The sequence below is a fragment of the Battus philenor genome, unplaced genomic scaffold (assembly GCF_028537555.1).
Source record: "Battus philenor isolate CCGP_79_NKW_IND1 unplaced genomic scaffold, ilBatPhil1.0.hap1 SCAF_15, whole genome shotgun sequence".
Taxonomy (NCBI): domain Eukaryota; kingdom Metazoa; phylum Arthropoda; class Insecta; order Lepidoptera; family Papilionidae; genus Battus; species Battus philenor.
The window spans coordinates 4,091,770-4,118,043 of NW_027181677.1; the positions used below are offsets into that span (position 1 = coordinate 4,091,770).

Sequence of the window (26,274 nt, forward strand, 5' to 3'; positions counted from 1 at the left end):
TCGTGTTTTCTGACGCCGAAATATAACTATTTTTACACCCAACAAGACTCACAATACATCAAATACCCGCTATAATAAAAATATGTATTAACCACACAATGATTAATTCAGGTGATTTTACAAGTACTAATATTCAGTAAGAAAAAAAAAAAGTAGGAATAAATATAATGACTGAAATTGAAAATAAATACATAATGTATAAGATCGTAAAAAGACCAAAATAAAGCAATACAGAAAATGAAATACATGTAAAGTTCGGTGAGGGAAGGCGACGAAAGTAAAGTGAAGTATGAACGGAACAAAGATTAAAAAGTACTTAAAAGCAGAAATTATTATTGTTAAAATATCCCTGTGTACCCAAGACAGGGGATGTAGTGTAGGCGGGATAGGGTTTTTTTAGATGACCCCCTTTTTTGGGAACCGTATAAAAGATCAAAATCACGCCTGTTAAGCACAAAATAAGTACAATCTGGAGTATTTTAGCTAACGATAAAATTTTCCAGATTTTTTTAATTGATAGCATTAACCTGATACATACATATACATAAGGTGGTAAAGATAATTCATCAGTAAGTTATGAATTCAAAAAATACAATTGGAGCACAAATCACTAGCGAAATAATTTGTTGTGTTGCAATATTGTATCTATTTCCAGTCAGGTTGTTATTATTTATTGGTTATTATTATATGGAAAAATACCATCGCAATACCTAATAATATTCACGCCAAACAATACAAGGCAAGGTTCTTTGTGTTCCAGTTAGAAAGTAATGAAGTTATTGGGTTAAAAGGAAGTACCAATTCATCATCTTCCCCATGATGGCCAAATCATCACGTTACTTTGTCTGTTTGTCGCTTTTATTGTTAATTAAGTATTTTACCAAAATAATCAACTGGCCAAGAATCCATGGAATCCATTTCAGGAATAACATATAAAGTAGTAAGCGAACAATGGTAGCACAGCGATAGAGGACTCAAAGTTGCGATCGTAGGTTGTGGGTTCATTTCCCGGGACATTTTCAGAGTGATTATTAAAGATGATAGGAAATGGGTGTAAAAACTTTTTGTTGACAAATTGGAAATTTATTCATCCCTTTAAAGCTTATCAGTCTAACTGTATATTAAACTCGAATATATATTTATAGAAGAAGAAACAAAGCGAACGATATATTTTAAGCCTCATGGGATTTGTTCGCTACAGACGTACGAATACTTTGTGTCACGCAACAAAATGAACGCTCAAATACGGAACCATCCAAAACGTAATGAGACCTTCAGGGGTCACTTAATACGCATATATAAAGCGATTCCGGCAAATAACATGTAATTGTCTGAAATAGATCATTTGGTTTTGAGTAGTAGAAAAATGATTAGTAGAATAAATATTGAAATAAATTCAGACTTGTTTTTGAACGATAAAAAAAATTACTTCGAATTTTTTCTCATAATACAGAACAGATCGGGAAGATTTACTAAAAATTATAGCCTTACAACAATCAAAATAGCGTGCCTGCAACTAATAAGTGACAAAAAAGATTTGTATATATACGATATTAAAAATTTTGATATAAGAATTTCATGGAAGTGTTGTGCACTAAGTTTGCGCGTCATTGCTCTAAAAATACCGACTTTTCATTGGAACTTGATCGAAATACACTGACTCATTGGATAGACTCATTGTCTGCACATATACTCGTAATAACACTAAGCTTTACCTAAACAGAAGAAAATTCATGGTAACGGTTTTAAAACTCACCGTGCGTCTAAAATTTGTGTTCCTTGATGGTATGATGTAAGCATATAGTATGCTGTAAGCAATTAAGCTTTGTACTGTTTCGTCGAAATGAGTCAACGGAATAGTGGTCCGCGAATTAAAAGTGGAAAAACGTTCTCATGAAAATAATGGTTTATTTCATCCTAGACTCCACTCACTCCACGACTATTTCTTTTCTTTGAGGACGCTGCTGTTTATCCTTTGAAAACATGTCTGTAAGCAGAGGTAATCCTTTATAATTAATGGGCAGTGTGAATTATATAAGACTATATGCCGGAAATCAAATCCGCGACCTACGATCGCAAATCTCAATCCTCTACCATCCGGCTGCCACTGTTATCAATACTGTATGTATTATTTCTGAAACCATTGATATTTTAGTAAATTGATTTTTAGTAAAAAAAAAACTTAATTGATAGCAAATGAGGTGTACATTCACCTTTTAAACTGGATATAATTTAATGAAAGTGTAACTGTAACAAACACTAACTATAAAATGACAAAGCAGATGTTATTTTTTCCATATTTTATATAAACCTATGCACGAGTGACTACATATGAATACTCTTTATGACAAATCCCAAAAGTTTCTTTTCGGAAGACGAAGATAGTTATTCTATTCTTTATAATCCCTTTTCCTTACTTTATTATCATTAAATAATTTATTATTTCGGAAACCATTGTTTTCCAACAAGGTATACCATACGTTAGTTGACAGCAAAACAATCACACAACAACAATCATAGCTTTTACACCTATAATCAATCATCCTGTACATTAAAAATAATATGGTATAATTTCTTTTCTTTTCTTTTATTGATCCACTTGTTACGTGTGTTTACAATATATTTTCTCTCGAATAATATATCAGCTCAATTACGAAATTCTATATTGGATAACGTTTACTATGTGCAAATATTGCTATTATAGTTGTCGATTTGCATATGCATATTTAAGGTTTTCTATGGGAAAAGATCGTTATAGACGGTCATAAAAATTAATTAAAATAAATGCCAAAGGTCACATCAAAACCCACGCGTAAAAGCATCCATTTACGCTCGCATATTGCGTCAGGAGCGTGATTGAATATGAAAGTACTAATTGCAAATTTATAACTTGTAACGAATTCAAATTAAGAAGTAAAGATTATAACAGGTTGTCAAATATCTCCCTTCCGCTTTTTTGCTCTTTATTCAATGCTTTATAAAAAGTGTTACAGTGATCGGATTTAGTTCAAATATGCGCCGTTTTGTTCGATAATCTGTTTCCATCTAGACGGCAACTTCATAATACCTCCCTCGTTGAAGCCCCCCTCCTTATTTGCGAAGAACTCGGACAGCAACTTTTCACAAACCTCTTTTGAGTTCAACATAGCCGCGAAATTCAAAAGACAAAAAGGCGGAAGGGAGATATTTGACAACCTTTTACAAATATTTGAAAATTCTAAAAACCATATTTTGTTTACATGTATCTTAATGATTATTACTATAATGTTTTATGATCATAAGTCCTGTAAACAGCTTCGTCGGCATCAAAGGGCAGAGGAATACGTATTAAAAATGCAAGGAGCAGTATCTCTTGCTTAACTCAATTTTTTATTATAAGCGTATATTCTAAAAACAATCAATTTTCATGTCTGTAGCAGATGAAAATCTACTTTAAACAGATTAAAAATAACAAAGAAATATTGCGGTTTTAGCAAAAATAGAATATAACGAAAGATTCAAATATAACGAAATAAAATAACAACTTTAGTATGCAATTCCCGATTAGAACTGTGTCGTTTTTACGTAAAAATAAACTAGATGCAACACTTATAGGTCCTCACCTTTAGTAGTAGTTGTTTTCTTTAAAATTTATTATGTAATATTTACATACCAAATATGTTTTTTATACTACCATTGTTATAAGTACACGTCAAAAACAAAAAAAATATATTAAACTTTATTGTTTTTAATTCAGTTCTTTATAATATTTAATACTCCATTTTAAATGTATTATAATATACCTAAATATATGCATACTTCATTGTACATTAATTAAATGGTCTTTAGTTAAAAATAAATCATTTTCGTGTTTTCATGGAGGCCTTATAGTTATAATTTGTTTTTGATTTAAAGATTCTACTTACGGCACTGAAATAAATCTAAAGGTTATTTAGATAAAATATGAAAGAATAATTGTCTAATATTAAAGTAATAAAATCACACTACAGCTGTACAAAGAATAATATCTAAATGATGATAAGGAATTTTTACCTGCGTTGTTTTACGGAAGGCTTCAAGAATACTGAAAAATTCAAACAAATATAGTCCCCGTGAGTTGCAACATATTTTTCCGTTCGCATCGAACATCGACGAGGCGAAGCTAGGGGGCACGTCCCGAGACGTCGGTACGTTACCTTTGTTTATACAGTTCAGACGCTCGCCGACTTCATGACGGAGCAGGGAGTAAAATATGTAGGCAAGCCGGTTCATGACCTAGCTCAAAACGACGCTCCCTTACACGAACATGCACCGGTGCACGTCAATAATGAAGCTGCAACAACGTTTGTAGTTGCTGGTTTACTTGCATATACGTGAAGGTATTTTACTACTTCGTTAAATTTAAAATTAAATGTCGCTAAGTAATGTTTCGAGGTTCTAACTGTAGTGATACTGATTTGTATTGATAATAAACCTTTCTGCTATCTGATAAAACATATGTATGCTATAATCTAATGGACGTGTAAGAAAAGGACCAATATTTAGTCACTTCCGCACAGGCAGTGGTAGTCGTGTAATGAAATGCACCGCCCGCCAACCCGCTGATAAACGCGTATGCGGCAAACAATGCGAATCACACAACCGCCACCACCAAATCACTCAACACGTGTTTCACCCCTCCACGAGGCATCTTCAGGAGTTATGTTACACCGATTAGTGCCAAACACAGAGTAACGCCTGATTCTATTAAATACTAATGGACATGTATCTGCGCTGGTAACACAGAATCATCATCATCAAATGCCCCGGCCAAAGATTGCCACGATGACCGGTCTTATAATACAATATATAAAATAGAAGTATCTTGTGTTATTTTTTCCTTTTTCAGTTCTAATTTTGCTAAGCCACCAAAGACTATGACACATGGAGACAACAGATAGAATAAAATACACTGACATTGAACATAACGTCAGGATTATTATAAATCAGAATCCTAAACTGTGAGCTGTGATAGTCTAGCGGTAAATAACTCGTGATCGGAGGTAACGTATTCGATTCCCGGGATGCCATCATATATAATTCACGCTTTATGCATTGATTATATAGAATTGCCACTGCGCACAAACAAGTTCCAGGGGTTGGGCAGCAGCAGCGTTCTATACGTACCATAATACCAACCTGCGATCGAGAACCAACCTGCAAAACGTGGCGATTATAGTTCATCGCATGTAGATATCTTTGGGTGAGCCCTATGCCTTGCAGTGGGCGTCTATAGGCTAAATCTACTTTAAATTCGAATTTACTAAGTTCTTAACTTAAAATCGAATTTACTGAGAAGCATAAAAATACATAATTTAAAAATTCTTTTTTTATTCCTTGACATGTTCACAGGGATGAATTGAGGTCAAAGTGTTATTCTTTCAACGCGATATAAAAGCTCCCGTGGTCAGTAAGCCATTCGAACTTAGTTGTAAGCTTAGTTTTGTTTTAAAACATTTTACACTTACAAACTCATCGAGACAATGTCCAATAAAAATTCCATCGACTTATGAGAATTTTGATCGTTTCGATATAAATTATGACTCTTAAAATACCTGACTCGCGATATGCGACTAAATTGTAGATAGACCTACTCAGGGTTAGGAATAATGTTGAATATTAAAAAAAAATGTTTTATACTGAAGACTTATTTAATGATGCGTTACATATTATCGAAATTTTCAAAACCTATTACTGTGTGGAGAACGCTATATAACATAGGTAACTTTGTAAAGAGGACACCCTATATTATAGTTTTTTTTTACAATAAATTGTCTAGATGGGTACTATCTCGACAAATATTTATATAGGCAAACAGTAGCGCGCTGCTTCAATATATAAATGTATATATATGTATATATATACATATATATATATACATATATATACTGTGGGAGTCGTAGATGCGCTAATGTGATGTCTGGATGAATAATTGGTGTAAGATTTTGTGGGCGAGCGGAGCCGACGGGCGAGCCTAGTGTGCCGACGTAGTGCAGTGGGCACGCGCACGCACCGGTGACGCGGGCGCAGACCTTTTGTTTCAAACAACAAAGGCGCAGCTTTGTTCTATTGCCCGCTGTCGCTCGGTCGCGGAGCTCAGTGCGCCCCAGGATCCCACGGCGAATGCACGTTCTTTTTACTCGCCCTCAAGCGTTAACAAATATTTGTTCGTGCGTTAAATAAATTGATAAAGTGTTACAAACATCTTTTAATTACACCCTAACACCTTAATACATATATATACATATATATATATAAATATATATATATATACATATATATATATAAATATATATATATATATACATATATATATATATATCTCGGTCTTTTCGGAAAGTTCCTAGTTACATCTCACATTGTGATTGATGCTCGTCTAACCTCTATGATTTTGATAATATACTATCATTTATAGCAATACGTGAGTATTTTTAACACATGTAATAGTTTATTAAATGGAACAGATAAGTAAAAGATCGACTCAATTCCCGTATGTTTCCGATAGCGTGTACCAGTCGACGCTTCATACATTTTTAATTTGTTATCCGCATTCATCGGATCAACTCGGATATAGCGCTGCGAATAATATACGGCGAAATGAAAATTGCTTCTCTGATGTGATACGAGTATAATATAAAATCTACGGATAAGCCCGCCGAGCGAACCTTCCAGTGATTACAAAATATTTACCTAGGCTTTTATAATGAAAATGAATTCGCATTTGGAACTTTTTTCACCTTTCTATTATTACCAATTTTATTTACTTGTATTTACTTTCGTATAAATTTTGTAAAATTAATTGGATATTTTTTTGCAATAAACACCACGCCACGGACAATAAAATTTTAATATTCAATAAAAAATATCTAAATGTAATATTAGAGAGTTATATACTGGGAATTTCTCTACAAGATCGAATCAGGAACGAGTAGTTCTGTAAAGGAACAGAAGTTACCGACATTTATCCTTGGATTGGAAGTTGATGCTAAAGTTGGCAGGCAACTTAGTGCGCAAAACTACTCGCCGCTGAAATCTAAGGGTCCAAGTCTGGAGTAGATACAAAAAACTGGGAAACGCATCATAGGGTGTACATCCAAAGAGAACATACTACTGACTAAAAGTATTTTATTAAGTTGCTGGATACACGTCGCCTCAAGCCAATCTTATAGGAAGTCTATGAAGGAAGTCCGCGCTGGTGATGTTTAGAGAGCTTAAGACCATAAAATATTAACTAAAAATTAATAATAAACACTCCAGACATTAAAAACATAGGCGATTTTCGTTTTTTTTTTTCAGCAAAGAAAGCTAAATTTTTAAGAATCAAATTGGGAAATTCCAATTTGATTCTTAAAAATTTAGCTTTCTTTTTTTTGAAATAAGAATATTTGGTCGATCACCCCGGTGTAAAGTGCTTACTAATGCAACTACAGCGGCCCTCAGTTGTGGCTAGTGCGACGCCAGGCGCCGGCGAGGCGGGCCCGGCGGCCAATCAACGTAAAGTATCGCCTACTCCACTCCCCAACTTTAGAAACACGCAATTCAAACTATTACTGAAATTACCCGGGCCATTTGTCGCATAATGCTACGGGCTACCCTGGCAGGGTGGAAGTAGCAGCGACTACGTGATTTCAACCATTGTTTACAATCTCGTTACTGTTGAATGTATTTACTTCAGTCAACTTCCAAACTTTACTCGACGACATGTGCTGATTGTCGAACTATTGTATAGACTCTTCATAAGTATTCATTTTACAAACTTTCACCTTAAAAAAACACTAAAAAAAGTCATATATCACGCATAAATCATCAATATAACGCGTAAATTTAATCTGCTTTAAAGGTATTCTTCGAATTGGAAGAAGTGTGTTACGCGCTGCTATTTAGTATTAACAACAATAAAAATGGCGCCGCGATCGTTCCTACATACACAAACGGAAATTATTTAATAGGTTTAGTTATAACTTTTATACTTGACTTATTTCAATTTATATATCACAGTACAAAATTTAAACCAGCTATGTATATATTGTAGTAGTATACAACGCACATTTTTTTTCTAAGTGACCTAGGACTAAAGTTTGCTGAAAGCAGGTCAGACAATTATTAGACTAAATGGTTTATGCGTCATCTAAGAGAGCCGCCCACGCAGTCTCAAGTTCCTTCCTCGACGCCCACGACTTCGTTTATCCGTTTTTCAAGACTTCAACTTTGACTTTAATTACAATGAAAATGAGTTTTCAAGATATTTACTATGTTCTATTTATATTTATACAACTTGTGTACTGTAATATGACATATAGTTTAAACCTGCGCTCTTCAACCTTTTTTAAAAAATGTACGCAAAGAAAAAATTTTTACATCACGGTGGAGGTATGTTTTTTTTCTTCTTTATAAGGTAATATTTATATGTATTATTAACGTTACAATAGTATAATAAAGCGAATATAAGAAAATAGTATTAAAAAATACATTAAAAGACGGAAAAAATAAAACGTGGGCACACTTGCACTAGATATTTATCTAGAGAATAAAAAGTTTGAACTCTCGAAGTTTAGTTTTACGAATTAAAAAGCTAAGGCATGAAAATAGTTTAATCCACCTTATGCATTTGAACGTGGAGGTCGTCCAGTAAGCAATGGACTATGCACGGAGCTTAGCTGTGAGAATCGAAATTGAGGAGGCCCGCAGAAGAACTAAGTTCACCGATGTAGCTTCAAGAAGTGCTAGTGTGAAGAAAGAAGAGTGTGAAGGAATTGAAAGTGTGACCACTGGATGGATAACTTCTTTTGTATCACCGCCAGTCTTTGGGGCTGAAAGGTTCTCGATTTGCGAGCATGATTCGAAAGACGCAACGTGAGTAGGCCTCAAGCACAAGACAGATTATCATACCGTTCGTTGGCTGAGGCCTATTCCTTACAGTCGGCGTTTATCGGCTGACATGATGAACCATCAGAATACAATATAAACCAGATGAGTATTTATTATCATATTGTAATATCTCACTGCAAGTTCTCACTTAAATACTGGATTGGTTTATATTTCATTGATAAAATCATTGTATCTATTTACTGTATTTTGTTGTGTACTATCTGTGCCCACGACTTCGTCTGCGTGTAATTAAACAAAATATAATATTTAGTTCATAAAGGTTTTTTTTTTTCATTAAGATTTTTTTCTGAAATAAAAGTACTTTAATTTATTCCTTATTAAATCAACTACCTGTCAGTGTGTCTCGTCAAAATTGGTCCAGCCATTTCAGATATTAGCCGAAACAAACAGATAAAAATTTTAAAAATGTATATAATTTAAAAAAGCGGTTATTTTATTAGTACAAACGGACACTCCTGTTTTATTTATTTGTACGTATAGATAGAAAAACGTTGAACAAATCGATTTCATGCGGACAACATAAGTCCGAGCGATTGATGAACGAAGCCAATTCAAGACCGCATAGTAGACAAACAATAGTGTTTTTTTTCTGTTTCTTTTATTTATCTAAACACAACTAATTAATCCACATGTAATTGTATAAATACAATATCGTTAACTTTTAATCAGCTTTCTGAAATTTCTAAAAAAATAATCCTGGTATCTACTTACCACTTAATAATTGAGATTGCAAGATATAAATGAAATAAAAAAGGCTTTCCTCTACAAGCAAGGAAGACAATTATGGATTCCTGTATTTTTAGAAGTCAAACCAAAATAAAAATAGCGATGGACAGGAGTATACTCAAGCTAATATAATCTTAAAAGATTAGATGTGTATTTATAAGAATTATAACTAAATTATTTTAATGCACCTAATCACCGAGAGCAATGTGGTTGGTTATGCCCAGAATTTCACTGTGAAATCGAATCCTAAATTAGGAGATCCGCTGAAAAACCAAGTTCACCGATGTAGCTGAAAGATTTGCTCGTCTGAATTGGCAGTAGGCGGGGCGCATTCCTCGTGCAGGCGATGGCCATTGGAGCTGAGAGGAGTGGCGACCACCGGCCGGTGTGGGTAGGCTCCATATTAACTGGTAGTAGGTAGATCAACTACATAGTTAAGCAAAGTTGAAATATATAGAGTAATTTATTTTTCGTAGTCTTATAGACTCAACTATTTTACGATAACTTCTTAAAGTAATCATAGAGATCTTATGACTTAATTTTATTATTTCATTAGGGGAATAAGTTGGACTGACGACATAGGTAAGTCGCTGGATGTGAACATCGCAAGACCGGTCATCTTAGCGATCTATATGCAAGGGTTATGTATTACAGTAGGCGTCTATCGACATCAGTCGTTAACATGTCAATGTATCTCTGTACCTCAAGACGGCTTTCGACACAAGTGTGTTACTAGTAAGTCATCACAAGTAATACACATTAATCGTTGACCGTTCTTAGGCACTGAGAGATACTAGATGAAAAGATGTTTCATAGTATCTTACACGCTACCAAGCCAACTTCGATTCAACGGTTGACCTCTTTCTCAAAGTAAGACAAAAATATAAGATAAAATTGAAAATTCGTTTATTTAACATTGGAACTTTTAAACGAACTCTTATTAATCGTCAAGTTAATATCTACTTACTTTTTTAAATCTATTTTATTTTTGACTCTATTCTGCTTCGCAACGTGTTATAAAAAGAAGCAGAAAGAAACGCCATAACAAAGTCTTTTAAAAAAAATTAACACAGATTTATACAATTACACTTAATTAAATATAGCTGTAATGAAATCAAAATAATCAGACGAGATCACTATCAAGAATTCTTATCATTTAAATATTCATTTATTGAATAAAAATCATTTTCCGTCAATTTATTTTAATATGGTTTTTAAATTTTGTTAGTGGTAGTCCATATATTCAACGTAGCCCTATCCCTAGCTCATTTAGCGACCTTGAGTGTACCAATGACGCCCAAAGTAAAATACCATCTGGAAGATAGGGAGAGAAGTGACACCATCGCCCCCTGATGGGAGACAGAGAACGCCGTCATATATTCTTTAGGTATTATAACTGAATTGTAAAGGAGGTGCTAAGAAAAAATAAAAGTAATTAAGTTTTGGTAGAACGAAACGATAAGATAAAATAATAATAAAAAAATAGTAATAGAAACCAATTGTAACCAATTATTACATCAAAGAATGTGGCGAAAAAAGAGAGACGATATGTGTAAGGACTATGAATGAAAGAAAGAGAATGTAAAAAATTGTAAAGTTTGAAAGATGATAAAGTGGGAGAAATGTGAAGGACGAATGAAGAGAATGTAAAGAAAAAAGAATAATGAAAAATTTATAGATAAAAGAATACCTGTCATATCATTAATATAGAGAGACGAGACGCTCCCAAAACGAGGGTCATCAGAATAAAAAGTGAAATATTGCATTTCATGGTCATATATCATCACATCGTCTGCACGCATCTAACGCAAAACATCACGTTTAGGTATGTAGTGGAGCTTTCTTACTATATTAATATAGTCTTTAATCCTTATTGCCTAATGTTATTTCTTCTCACTAACTAGTTCTAAAAGAAGCACCATCATACACGAACCTATGTACCAACAAAACATAAAAGTTATATTAACAATCGTTCCCGTAGCTTCGGGCTTATATTGCAGCGATGCAGCTCGAAGTCTCCATTATCCTTTTTCCTTGACCCACTAACCCGACAATATTGGAAGTAGGTGACACCGGGGAAAATGCTCTATAGCGCCAGTAAAAGGATTATGAATCGAGACGCATTTATATGACGTTATAAATTTTTATATCCTAATATAATCGTATAATATAAAATTGTTAACATTAACTTTCTTATATCTAAATCAATTACTAAAGTAAGATTAAAAGTATTTCATTCATTCATTTTTATATATTTTCTTTTTAACTTAGTTTGAATAATTCATAGAATCACTTGCGTCTATAAAAGAATAACAAGACAACATAAATTAATAGAAACTTCAAAAAAGTTAACAAATCTTTCACGAGATGCATACAGCATATATAATAAAATTCAACAAAATATCTTCGACATTCCATTATATAAATAAATCTTGCAATAGTATTTAAAAGTTTTTAGTTAATCGAAATGTGTGGTTTGTCAAACTGTGTTCATTGATTCATTTGCAGATTTGATAATATAATGTATATATCAAACTTGGTTAAATTTCATTAAAAAAGAGCAACTATTGAGTTTCTGGCTGGCTTTTCTCAGCAGATTCAAAAGTGCGAGTAAATGCCTACTTGCACACATATTTAAAATTCCCTTTTGGTTCTCACGCGTCGCTGATCACTAGAGTATTAATATCTTTAGATATAACATTATACGGTTATAAAGCACCTGTCTAATAAAAAAAAAGAAATCTTTGACTTCTTATATCTCGATTTTTTAACCTCCAAACCTCGTCGAAAATATTACCCGTTATTATTGTACATGACGTAAGACATTGTCTACGCATCGTAGACGTTAGACGCCGTTCTATGACGCACTAAGTCTAGTCGATAAAAATATTACCAATAAAAACATTACGTAGAAAAAAATCATTGAACGAGAAGGTAATGAGAAACCGAAATACATGAGGTGATTTGTTATAAAAGTGGGTTGTTATAAAGGTTATTTGTAATGAGTTAAAAAAGATTTCAAGGGGTGAATTTATAGCTCATTTACTGTCAATCATCGTATGGTACACCGTATGCAAAAATATTGGTTTCAAAAATAATAAATAAATAATAGGTAATACAGTAAGAAAAAGCCTTTTCACAACTAGGGTAACTATATATTAATTATTGTTTTCTTTCTGTTCCTACAGACTGCACTGTCAGAAGCTACTAAACTGTCGCTTTCTAATAAAAAAAAATTATTGTAGCAAATTTCATGATCTCTTTAAAGGGATGTATGTAGCTTTTTAACAAATAAGCTATATTTACTCCTTTAATGCTTTTACACCTATAACTAAACACCCTGTATTCACTATAATTTGTTCATCGCTAAGGTTATCGGTAAAGGCTGCAGGCCGCTTGCAACTGGTTTAAATAAAAATCTAAATGGCTTATGATCAACAGTGAACGTTTCACAGTTGAAACGATGATGATTAATTACAACGATGAATTATCTAAAATAGCATATGCCATTAAACTCAATATTTTTTGTAAAAAAAAATTATCTAAGATATGCGAAGATTCCCTTCGCGAAAATTGACGTTAACGCGTGTTACTAAACCATCTTTTTAATCTTAAAGATATTTTTTTTTAATTTCAGTCAGTCAAATGCTGAAAATTTATAAAATTCAAAGTTTTATCTTAGAACAAATCAATATAATAGTTTAACAGGACATTGTTAGTAAAGTCAAAGATGTTGAAACAGTACTATATTATATTTTGTAATTCCATAAAAGCCAAAGAATAGCAGAATACGTAATTACACTGGATAATAACAATTACAAGAAAATTTTAAGATTTCTTTACGTATCATAATTTTCTTTAAAGTGCACATGTTTTACTAGTATTTTTTTAATATTGTCCAAAAATCCTACTTTGTTTGATTTGCCGTTAATTTTTAAATATAATTTTATTTTATGCAACCACCAAATGTCAGAAGTCAATCTAAAAACCTATCAAGTCATTGGTTAACTAGTAAGAATAAATATAGAAACAAAAGAACCTGTCGTCGCCGCGCAAGAATGATATTTTGCTCCTGTGTAAACGCATCCTGAGCTCCTTATTACTACGTACGTACGTAATGAGATAGATTGTGCATTTCGTGATAATAACTTTGTACGGCGAATATAGTACAGCCTGATAGATTTAGCGCTGACGTAGGCGAATATATTCCTACTAAATGAGCGTAGATCTGAGACAAGCCGATGGCAGACGGCGCCGCGCCGACGAGACCGCTGCGGGGTCATAGCAGCCACTTGATAAACAACGCAGAAGGATGATTTTCAGCTAAGTATTTAAAAAAGTATGTATATTACAAGGCGAATCTAGTTAGGTTGACTTCTATAACAAAACACTAATTAAAAAAAAAAACTATTTTTTTTCTCTGGTGCCTTAATGTTCTAGATTGAAGACCACGGGCCGGCACCCGCAGATAGACAACCTGGTTAAGGTCGTTGAACGATTTTGAATACAAGCGGCTACCTATCGATCTTTTTTAATATATGAGGGATGTCTATATCGAGTAGTAAAAGTAATATTTGTCGGAGAAATAGCACCTGAAGAAGTGAGGTTATTCAATTGACCCACTCGATTTAGCATAGAAATCTTTAACCCACTCAACTGGATCTCGGAAGTCTATATCAATATGAGAGAATACATTTAATTAAACAGGCCATTCAAAGTAGAAAATGCAATATAATTTCTTACGTGAAAGTGGGAACATGATTGTTATTTTTATAACACAGAATACCTTAGCCGTACTGTATCTGTACAATACCAATAGACGAATTGTTATACGAATTATGTTTTTTATTTCTTAATATCTGACAAGAAATAATTTCACACGTATTACAACTGACGTCTTATATTTAAGGTATACTCAAAGCTAACATATTTCACGTTACTCTAGAGCTTGTTAGCCTCAAAATGCGATGAAGCGAGCTTAAATTATATTTTCATAGCCTCCCTAATTATTGTTAACTAGAATTAAATTTTATCGTTTTATTAAATGAACGATTAATGGGCCGTTTAGTTATTTGCTCAATTAATCTGCTTTGTATTTGTTACTTATATTAGTAGAACAAACTTGACGAGGAGAAAATCTAGTTAAAAAATCTTGTCATGCCTTTATATCCCAAATATTTAATTATAATTTATCATACGATAATGTTACATAATGATCTACGGAACATATAGGCGCCAGGACATTGTCAGTAACACTATTAAAGTTTAGACTTCATTAGTAATACTTTGCTTAACAATAACCACGTTCCAATACGGACCTGCGGGCGATATTGTGTGATATATGCGATATATCACACAGACGGAGTAGTGGTGTCGTGAAGTCTAACCTCATTTTATTACACTAAGAGTAAAATGAGAAATTCTATTAGATATTTAATGGAATCAGGCGTTACCTCGCGGAAGTCCAGCTTTTTAAGTTTGTAAGAAAAGAACCAATATTTAGCCACTTCCGCACATGCAGTGGTAGTCGTGCAATGAAATGCACCGCCCGCCAGCCCGCTGATAATGCGTATGCAGCAAACAATGCGAATCACACAACCGCCAACACCAAATTACTCAACACGTGTTTCACCCCTCCACGGGTCATCTTCAGGAGTTATGTAACATGTAACTACTACTACCACTGCATGTGCAGAAGTGGCTAAATATTGGTCCTTTTCTTAATTCTATTAGAGTTTATAGGCAAATGTTTTCGTATTGTTAAAATGTGTCAAAAACTATATCATAGTCGTTATTATACAGGTGAAAGATTATAGGTATAAAACTATTAAACGAGCGATTGTATAGATTATTTGCTGTCAATTAAAATATGCTACGCTGGATTTAGATCTCAAAATTAATGATTTCGATAAGAATAAATAACGTAATGATAACATATTATTGGGACCAGAAAGTAACGTCGCTTTCTTAAGTTAAATTTACACGATTACATTTTTAACAAGTTTTTATTTCTAATCAACAATGTATTCACCTTCGTTATCAACAACCTTTTGCCATCTTGTATACAAAGTCTTCCGAGTACGTAATATGCTACGAAATGACAATCAAATATCGACATGCGCAGAAACTACATTACTTTCCAGTCCCCGTAATGCAAAGAAAAAGTGTTTATAAAATACGGATAACTACATTTTAAAATTAATTATGCTTTACTATCTATCCCTACAAACTGTATTGGCCTGTTGCATTCTGATGACAAAAAAAAAACTAAATAATGTTACATATACCAGAGTGATCACTTTAAATAGATATTTGGATATAATTAATTTAATTTTACTGACAGATTAGCATTCACCACTTCTTATATATACGCTTTTGTAAATGCCTAAGTAATAATGTTTAAAGTTAGGAACACTTGAGTCAATTCATTGCGCAAATGCACGCTGAGGCTTTAAAGTTAGACGAAATAGAGACAGGGACCGGTAAGAGGAGTGTAAGACGTCCACCCAAAAGATGAACAGACGATTTTGTTAAGGTCATCACAAAATGCTGGATGAAAGAAATTCGACCGGTCCTATTGGAAATCTATGGAGGAAGCCCATGTCCAGCAGTGCAAGATGAGATCATCTTACACACACAGGCACACACACATATTTTATATATATATATATATATATATATATATATATATATATACAAATAAAGCATACAAATGCGAAAAAGTAATAAAAACCAAAGTAACTTAATGCCTTGAGGTGCACTCTACCAGTCAAATCTGCGAGTAAAAAAACATGTTTCGTAAAAAAAAAAACTCCAGTAATAAACAATAGCAACGTGATTCACTACAGTGCTCCGGTGTACTTGCTCTAATCAAGAGAAATGTTGCAATGTTTATAGTACATTGAAATGTTTCTCTGTATACGGAGGCACATTAAATCTTCAAGTACCAAAAAACAAGCTTTCAGGGTACTCCATTAAGGTAATGAATTTTTATAACTCCTAAAGCTTTACCACTCTCTAGCTTTAGTTAATGAATCTGCTAACGCATTAAGATTCCACGCGTATTGCCATTTTATACCTTAGACCAGGGATGCGCAACATGAGGCCTGCGGGCCGCTTGCCTGTTTGTCTGGCTTGTCATGTTTACACGGCCCGCCAAGCATTTCTAAAATTCATATCTTTGTGTATTTAAACTCGTGAGCTGGGCTTCACTTTTTTTAAAAAAAAAATACTCTTTTATTTTCTTGACTCTACTCTCTTCACAAGGTGTTAAAGTTGCGGAGATGAAACAGAAAGAAACTCCACAACAACACATTAAAAAAATAATTAGATGCGTTTATACATGACATTTCTTACGCGCAAATAATAGATTTATTTTTAATATATTTTAGATTATAGACTACGATGATTTAAAATAATTGCAAAATCAGTATAGCTGTTTTTGGGTTTTGCTTTTAACACATAAGTGTTAAACGATTCACTTTTATTTTCTCATTTGAAGTCAATTAATGTATGATTAATATAATTTTATAAATATAATAAAAATACGTTATGATAATGTAAAAATTGTGGTACTGTGTATTAAAATGAATCATTGTTTACTATCTGTGCCTGCAGATTTACTGCAAGAAATTGTAAGCCTGTCGTATTCTAGCAGAAAATATAAATTAATGTAACATATTTCTAAGTAACACTGTATGTAGGTTGATTGGAAATAGGGGAATAAGCTTCAAAGCTTTCTACTGACAAATAAGCTTTAAATTCAATTTTTTTAAAGCCTTACTCCTACCCTTTATGTAAAATAGAGATAGTGGTAGTGTACTAGAAGGCAAAGCGCACAAGATAAATTAGATTTAAATTGTTAATGTTACCTCCCACACCCTCTTAATATATTAATCTAAATAGCCTCTTAATAGCCAATTGTAAGTATTGATAACTTTGATCCTCTGACATTATAGTTTTCATTTCCATATTTAACTTTATTTCAAAATAAAGCCAACATAATTGTGTGACCCATTTGCGTTCGTAACCTTGCGGCTTACCATGTCATAACAAGGCTCGTTACTCTGATAATATAACCAACTATGGTGCCCTTCAAACCGGAACACAGTAATTTTCACAAGTTACTGTTTGGTAGAAAATAAGCTCTTTGGTAGAATTCGCCGAGATTTACATCTGCAAGGTACTTATAACAACCGTTGATTACAGCACAAAAGGAAGGGGTTAATTAAACCAGTCGATTAATCGTTTTTTATTTATTTTTTTTCTTTATTTTATTTTTGTCTACTCCTTATTAGCAATTGATTATATATTTTATCCTCTAATAATTTATTTGGTTTCCCAAGATACAGTGCTTTGGGCAACCCTTCCCAAAAAAGTAGACCCAAATATCAATATATAAGTCGGTAATAATTTCAAAACAACGGAAATGAAATTTTAAATGAAAATACCTATACATTACTATTTTTAAAGTAGCCATAGATAACAACATTGTTCCATATTTATAAGTTAAAAACAAAAGCATTTTCATTTTGAAGCGATATTTATATGTCGCTGAAATTTTATAACATGCTTTATAAAAGTACTCCACATGTCTCACGGGGAATACGTGTCTCCGCAATTGAGAGAATTTTCCCTGACTTATGACAAAATAGAATATCTTATAAGGATGGCTGGTTATGGGTATACTTCGTAAACAGTTTATGCAAACAATTATATTTTAAATTAAATTACAGAATAATCAAATAAACTCACATAATAATTCTAGTTTGCTATTGATAATTTAATATAAATTACCATTTATGATTTTGAGGTAAAGCATACGAAATTTACGATACGAGATAGATGCGTAATTTTGAATTTCAAAATTCAACATTATGGATAGACTCAAGCAACCGATATAGTTAGTCATTAAATAACATGACTGTACTTACATTGCAAGAATAGTGTAGTTGTTATCACATTACATGAATTTAAATCACAAAGAATTGATAGAATTAATTTACTCTATATATTATGTTGTAAACAAGTCGTCGTCATTTCTTTTTACTCGTTCCACCCCTATTTTATTGGGAATAGGGATTTACTTTCTTAATACATTTTTCACTTGCTTTTTAATATTTTCTTACTCTTCTTCCATTCTTCACAATCTCCATTCTGTTCTTCATTCCATAATTCAGTCAATTTTTCTCTTCCGCTCTAATATCCTTTAGTCGTCGTCGTTACAGCCTATAGACGCCTTCTGCTAGGCATAGCCTCCCCAAAGATATCTATTAGAGGATATACTAAAACCGCCCTGCTTGGCAGGCTTGTCCGCCGTCAGCGATCGCAGTATAGTATTATGGTACGCAGAAGACGCTGCTACCTATCCTTTGGTTAGCGAGCAGTCAATCAAATATAATGAATACACGGTGTGAATTATACACAAGACTGTATCCCGGAAGTCGAATCCGCGACCTACGATCGCAAGTCTAAATCCCTATATCGCTGGACTGCAAATGCTCATCATTGTAAATTAAATGTATTTTTAATTTTTTATTATTTTATGTTATCTTCTTCATACGTATTTATATTTAGTACGTAAATAGTTTGAGTTAGAGTTTAAACTATACCAGTAATATTACCGAACGATTAGCTGAAATATTTTTTTATAAAAATTTGAAGCAGGAAGTCAATGAATTGTTACCATTTTTGGGGGAGGCCTGTGCCTTACAGTGAACGTCTATTGACTGATATGATGATGAAAAATTTGAAATATCCTTTTATGGTATACGTGATATTGAACTTTCAATTAATAGACTTTCTGTTTTATAAAATTACGACTGCACTTTATATTTTTCTCAAGCTAAGATTCACAAACAAATTATTAAAACCAGATTATTTAAAAGCACAACATACAACACAAATTTTCAACATAAACAGCTTGTTGTGCCTCGCCATATCGTCTAGTAGCACGAGCGTAATTAGAAGCCATTAGACAGGGAGAGATATTTATATCTCATAAAACTAATTAATTGAGGTAGCAAAGTTTAGGGTTAAAGTTCATAACACTGCACAATATTTACATTGACGTTTTTTGGTTTCATTATATTTAGGGTTACTTTCCAACCTAATAGAACTAAATTGTTACGTGACTGTAGCTGGATCCTTTAAGCTCTTTATTTTCTTATTTAGATAGAAAATCTAGTAAACGCAGCCTATAGAGCTAGGCGTAATCGTAACCCTTCGAACAATTAAGGTTTCGCAGATTTTTCCAAATCGCGGAACAGTTATCACTTGAGTCAAACAAAATTCACACCGGTATCGCTTCGGTATCCATACTTTCATGCTAGCTATACATTATTATAAATTAACTGTGAAAAATTGCAACCCATTGATAGAGTCTCTTAATTGTTACGAAGTAAATAATACACGGATGAAAATCCTTACAGAATGATGTGGCCAAAGAGGCCCCATCATGATAACAGAGTTTCGAATGATTTACTAATTTTGAACTAAGAGCGTAACAATTTCATGAAAGATGTAAACGCTCCGGTGATTAAAGCGACAACTCTCTGTTTTGCTGATGTGTCGCCTATTATATGTATATATGTCTATCCGTCTTCTTTTCAGTCGATAAATGCCCACTGCATGACTTATGCCTCCACCAAAGATCGCTACGATGACCGGTCTCCGATGCCCTCATCTAGCGACATCTCGGTACCTTAACTATGTCATCGATCCACCTTATCACCTTATTTATCCGCCGGAAGCTTACCCACGCTACGTCACCGACGCATGGAAAAATTATTCGAACTACGTCGGCGACCTTCTTTTTCAGCGGATCTCCTCATTTTTGATTTGATCTCACATGAAACTCCAAGCACAGCTCTCTATTGCTCTCTGCTCTCTCTCTCTATTTACCTTGCTTCATTATGAGCCCCATCGTAAGCAAACACGTCTCGGATCCGTATGTCATCACTGGCAATACACATCTGTTAGACCTTCGTAGTTTTGACGAGATGACGTTTCGCACCTTTCCGAACGTTACCCATCTGAGTTTCACCCGACGAGTGATCTTTTTCTCGAAGCTTTACGTAACAATAAGGCGTGTGTTCCACGTATATGTAATGTTATATCCTTACTGTCATATACATAAGAAATTTTCGAAAAAAATTATACCATACCCTAGAGATATACTATTTACATATAATTAATATAAAGTGCAATTATTTGTTGTTTCAATTTAATTTTACCACTTACCTCGTAATCAATTAATGCAGCCTACTTCGATATCTGAAATAAATAAAGGATAGATTTTATTATTTATGTAAACTTCTAGACTGAAAAAAAGTGTTATTATTCACTTTAAAATATATCGGACAATATATGTTATAAAAATATGTTAGTATAAACCTAAGTTGATATCTAAATTTAAGTTTCGTTATTAAAAAATGTAAACTAAGAAATGTTAAAGAAATGACCATCTTAGTTAATCATAAAACTTACATAAAAATTATATTATTTTTTAATAATAACATATCTAAAAGTTTTTGAATATAAAAAGTAGTCAGGAATAAAACTCATACATCTATCCCTACAGATATCGACAAAGCTACACTGCAGCACCTACATACCTATTAATAACGAATATTTTAAAAACAGCGTAAGAATTTTGATTTTTTTCATAGTCCGTTTATATTGATACTAGCATTACGTCTAGGTTTTCCCACAAACCTAGACTTTGTAGTACAAAACTTTATGCACAGATAAACCACAGATAGACCATAGACACAATTACGTACAAACATAATATGTCACAGCTGATCTGTCTCCTAGCTTTCTGGTACAAAAAAGTATACAGAATCCAAGCTAAGGCATACGTACAACCTAATATAAGCGACCTCAAGGGTCTTGTTGAATCAGAAGCAGTCTCGGAGAATAGCGCTGACGATTACACCTCCATGCGAATGTAGGTCGAGATGTGTCAATATCATGCAGTTTTTTTTATGTGTGCGTTCTTACACATGCAACCTTATAAGACTGTACAGCATATATAGCGTATTTGGCGCGGTAATAGCAGAATATCAGTCTCGGTTAGCAGAGAGAATAACGGAGGAGAACATCGCCTCACTAGCGAGTAAAGAGAAGTGTCGACAAACTTTTTTAGAATCTGTAAATAGTAATAAAGAAAAAATAATAAAAATCAATAAATAAATTAAAAAGGTAATAAAATAGCTTATAAAAGAATTATTATATAATAGTTAAGATGTCGATTAATTACCTAGTCTAGCCATAATATGTTACTGGCTGTTTACATACATTTAAAAAAAAAACATGAATTTGAATTTTGAACATTAGTTTCTACGATAAAAAATGTACTTCTTTCCCGCCATTATTTTATGTTTCTTGTTTAGAAATTATTAGTTTAAAAATTGGGTGGGAAACGAAAGAGAATAAGGTTGCAGTAATTGCACTGTACAAAGTAGATAAGGAGCCAGACGACATTTTTGGTATATTGAAAAAGCTAGGGATTAGCCGAAAGTTTGTGTATCCAAAGGTACACTGAAACCATGTCTGTTGATCCGGCCGACCGCGGTCTATTGGAACAAACCAGGCCGTTAATGCAGCCCAGGCCAGAATTCGTCGAAATCCCATAAGGGAGCAGAGAATCCTTTCCAGAGAAATGAGAATTCCGCCGAGGACTCTTTTTCGATTATCAAAAAAGACTTAGGTCTAGGGGCTTACCGAAGATACACAGGAGATACCTTAAATCAGACACTAAAACAAAAGACAGTCGAAAAACATCTGTTACTTCGACACGCGGACGAAAAACAGAAAAACTCCCTTTAGCGATGAAAAATTTTTTACAATCGAGAAGCACTACAACAAAATGATCGAGTGTATGAATACAGCTCTAAAGAAGCTTCCGAGGTAGTGGCCAAAGTTCAGCAAGGCCATTATCCAGCATACGTTATGGTTTGGTTTCTTTCTTTTCTTTTTTATATTATTCTTACCAAGGGGTAACAAAACTCCATTTTTGCGAAAAAGGAGTGAAAACTTCAGCCGAAGTGTATCAAGATACCGTGTTAGGAGCGGTAGTTAAACGTCTCAACAACACCTCATTCAAAAACGAAGTGTGGACATTGCAACAGGATTCAACCCCGAGTCATAAGGCACGCACTACTTATCTCAGAAAGTGCACCCACGACCTACGATCGCAAGTGTCAGTACTCTACCAATGGGCTGCCATTGCTCCAGAATAATAATAATTGATTTAAAGAAATTCCGTTATAATTCTAATACAAAAGAACGAGAAACCAGAATACGTTACTAAATTCGTAGTTTTTAAGTAGTGATTTCTTAACAAAGCTCTTTTGAACTGTTGATTTTTTTTATATTTGAGGCTTACAGGATGTACGTTTACTTTCAATACGTTCTTGATTCTTTAATAAAAAAAGAATGAAATCATATTTTCAAAAATTATCTATCCATTTAAAATATCGGTAAGTCCTTAATAATGTTCTAAAAGGTTTATATCTAATACAACAGAATGGCGTGAATATTAATGGAGATTCCAATGTCAAAAGTTTGCGAAAGTTGACAAGTTGAGAAATTTGATAGGTATTATTACAAGGGATCCGGACGGCATCCAGACGTAACATGAGACGAATGCAAATAATCTAATTAGAAAGGGAAAAGGACGTTGAATATTCAAGAAGCACATTTTATGAAGGTTAGAATAAAGAAAATTATTACTGGTATCAAATGCAGCCATATTTGTATTGCAGTAGACAACTTTATATTTTATTGTCCTTTTTAAATTTAATATCCGATCATTTACGAGCCAAGGACAATACCACAATAGCCAAATTAATTCACACCACCGAAAACCGTTACAAATGGCGTCACTTGGTGCATCACAAACTTTCCAAGAAGGATCACGATACTCAACAGTAAGGGATGCGACATAAGGAGAATAGTACACATAACATCAGAAAGAAAACATGAAGTTATAATGACATAGAATATTACAATTAACGGTTTTATCACTCGAGGCAATTTCAATGCCACCAGTGTATTGGCTTCAAAAAAAAATTAAATTCTTTCTTAGATATACTTAAAATTGAAAAAAAAAATCTATTTCTAAATGAACATATTGATGAGAAAGTGTCTTAATAAACAGACCATCTAAATTTTAGATTAGCGAACCCAAATATCCAATCTCTCCTTTATTCCGAGTATATATTTGTAGGAAAAGAAGTGTCAATCTCGGATTTGGACGTATTTTACGAACGTAAAAATTCTGTTTGTAAATACTATTATATAAGACAAAACATGTTTATAAAAAAATGCGTAAATAATATTGAAAAAATAGTTGCTACAATCGTGTAGGTGATAGAGCAACTATTTTTTCAATATCTTTATTTTCATCATCAGTTCATATATGCAGAGTAGGACCGCAAGACGTCCGCTGCTAGCCTCCCCCGTTAATACCAAAGTGGCGGGCATCTTCCGCTGCCCTTGCTGTTCCATGGTCTCCCCTCCAGAACCTTAAGACCCTAGCGATTATAGCGAGCAAATAGCTGGCCGCTGGGTACTGAAGATTCTATAGTGTTATCGAAAATATTTTTTATAACTAAGAAAAAGACCAATTTATAGCTACTTCCGCCGTACTATATATCGAAAGTAGCTATATAATGGTCCTTTTTTTACTTAGACTTCCGCAAAATAACGCTTGAATCCATTAGATATTTTTATAACATCTATTTTGTGAACATTGACTTTAAAATAAGTCTACCGCCACATGGTCAGATGTAAAAACCTCAGAATCCAGAAAAACATACGAAGGGAACTTGGCGGGACTATATTTTTTAAAATAATATGAAATTGCATATTTTATTAGCATTTTTTGGAACAGTAACAATCAATTATTTAAAATCCTAAAAGCGAATTTATATTATATCCTATTAAGCAATTTACAGTGTAGTAACGCTTAGCACACAAACGTTTTTTGATATTTATTTTTTAAATCTTGCAGTGGAGCCTTTCTGAGATCCCTTTGTAAAAGCATATACATAGAAATATTACTTACTCTAAAAAGTCAAATCTTAAATAGAATGAAAGATTTATTTTAGCTTCTGATATTTACACTGTATATCATCGCACTCCCTGAAAAAATCTTTTTGACGACGTATAATACATTTTCATATCTGTATTCTTAATATAAACGTAATATAGCTACTGTCAATATTTTAATCTCTAATTATTTTTCTTAAAAATATTTCGACTCATAAATACCACAAAGTGCATTTATTGCCGCAGCATTACCATTTAGTAACATACACTGAAAGTAACCAAAGGCCAGCAGGGACCGTTCCTCTAAAAGAGAGGTATATAAATCTATTCAGAGTAATTTGTAATAACTTTAAGCAAATGCATGTATGTGTAATAAATTTCTAATCATTCTATTACTCTTATCACACTGAAATAAGTTACAACAATTTATTCTTTCTATTTTAAAATGCGACTGCCATAATAGACATTTGCATTGTATTTCTGGCAGCAAAATCTCTGCAGTGACAGACAATAAACAGTAATTTATTTCAATATGTAGTAAATCGAATTTTAAAAACGATTTTTTACTATAATTATTATCATTAGTTTTATTTCTGAAACCATAGATTTTTAGATAGGGTGTACAATACATTAATTGACAGCAAATATGTATATACATTCACTCCTTTAAAGCCTACATCTAATCATCCTGTATAAATACTAAGAAACAATTTACACTTACAATTTACAAAAAAAATTACACAGAAGTATTAAGAATCTAATATATAAAGTGTAATCAAATCAAAGACATTAATTTCACAGTTACTAGTTTTGAGGAGGTAGGTTAGCATGTCCCAGTGGACGCAATTTCAAAGTACGTTAACCCTGTAATTACCCTTTCCGCAAACACCGTTATACGCTCGGCCGTTGACTGACCAAACGAAGTTTCAGATGACGAAATTACGAATCTCGACACCAATCTTTAGGAAAACGGTTAGAACTACCGGAAGTATATTTCCTCGACTTTTTTAATAGTTGGACAATAATTTAGTAAGATTGGTAGAAATCTGTGAACACGATCAGAGCTATTACTTATTTTTACTCTGACAGATATTCAATGTTTTCCACAAATAATATTCTAATTTTTATAAACTTGGTAACATTGTCATAGAACATTCACTGTTCACCTTGTAGTCGGACGTTCTACGCTGCGTTTGCCAGTACGTGGTCTTAACTCCTGATTCTTAAGTCTTAAAACGGCCAGAAACACTTCAACATACCAATCCGCTGGAAGTAACCAACTTTCGTTCGTCGCTGGATCCCCTGTATTAAACTGATAGAAAAATCCCTTGTAAACAAACGTACAAAACGTAAATTCCATTTCTCTACAATAACCTAAGATCAAATTTTCGAAAGCTTATTTATTATGGAAAGAGCTTTTGTATATAAAACATTCCGTAATGGGAATATTCGAGTGATACCGCGCACCAAAATCGCATGTTCGCAAGTAGCAACTCCGAAAATAGTTCTTTCTGTCATTTTATTAATAACTGACTAATTAATTTATTTATTTGGTTATACCAGCAGTACACTTAAGTTATAAAT

General features: G+C 33.2%; 1 protein-coding gene across 1 annotated transcript in view; it reads right to left on the minus strand.

Annotated features, from left to right (window-relative positions):
* Positions 1 to 26,274, minus strand: part of LOC137918948 (kinesin-like protein unc-104) — a 122,973-nt gene that overhangs the window by 93,438 nt on the left and 3,261 nt on the right. Inside the window, exon 2 of the mRNA XM_068761894.1 lies at positions 20,875 to 20,907. The gene's annotated coding sequence lies outside the window, so the exon portion shown is untranslated. The remainder of the gene's footprint in view (positions 1 to 20,874; positions 20,908 to 26,274) is intronic.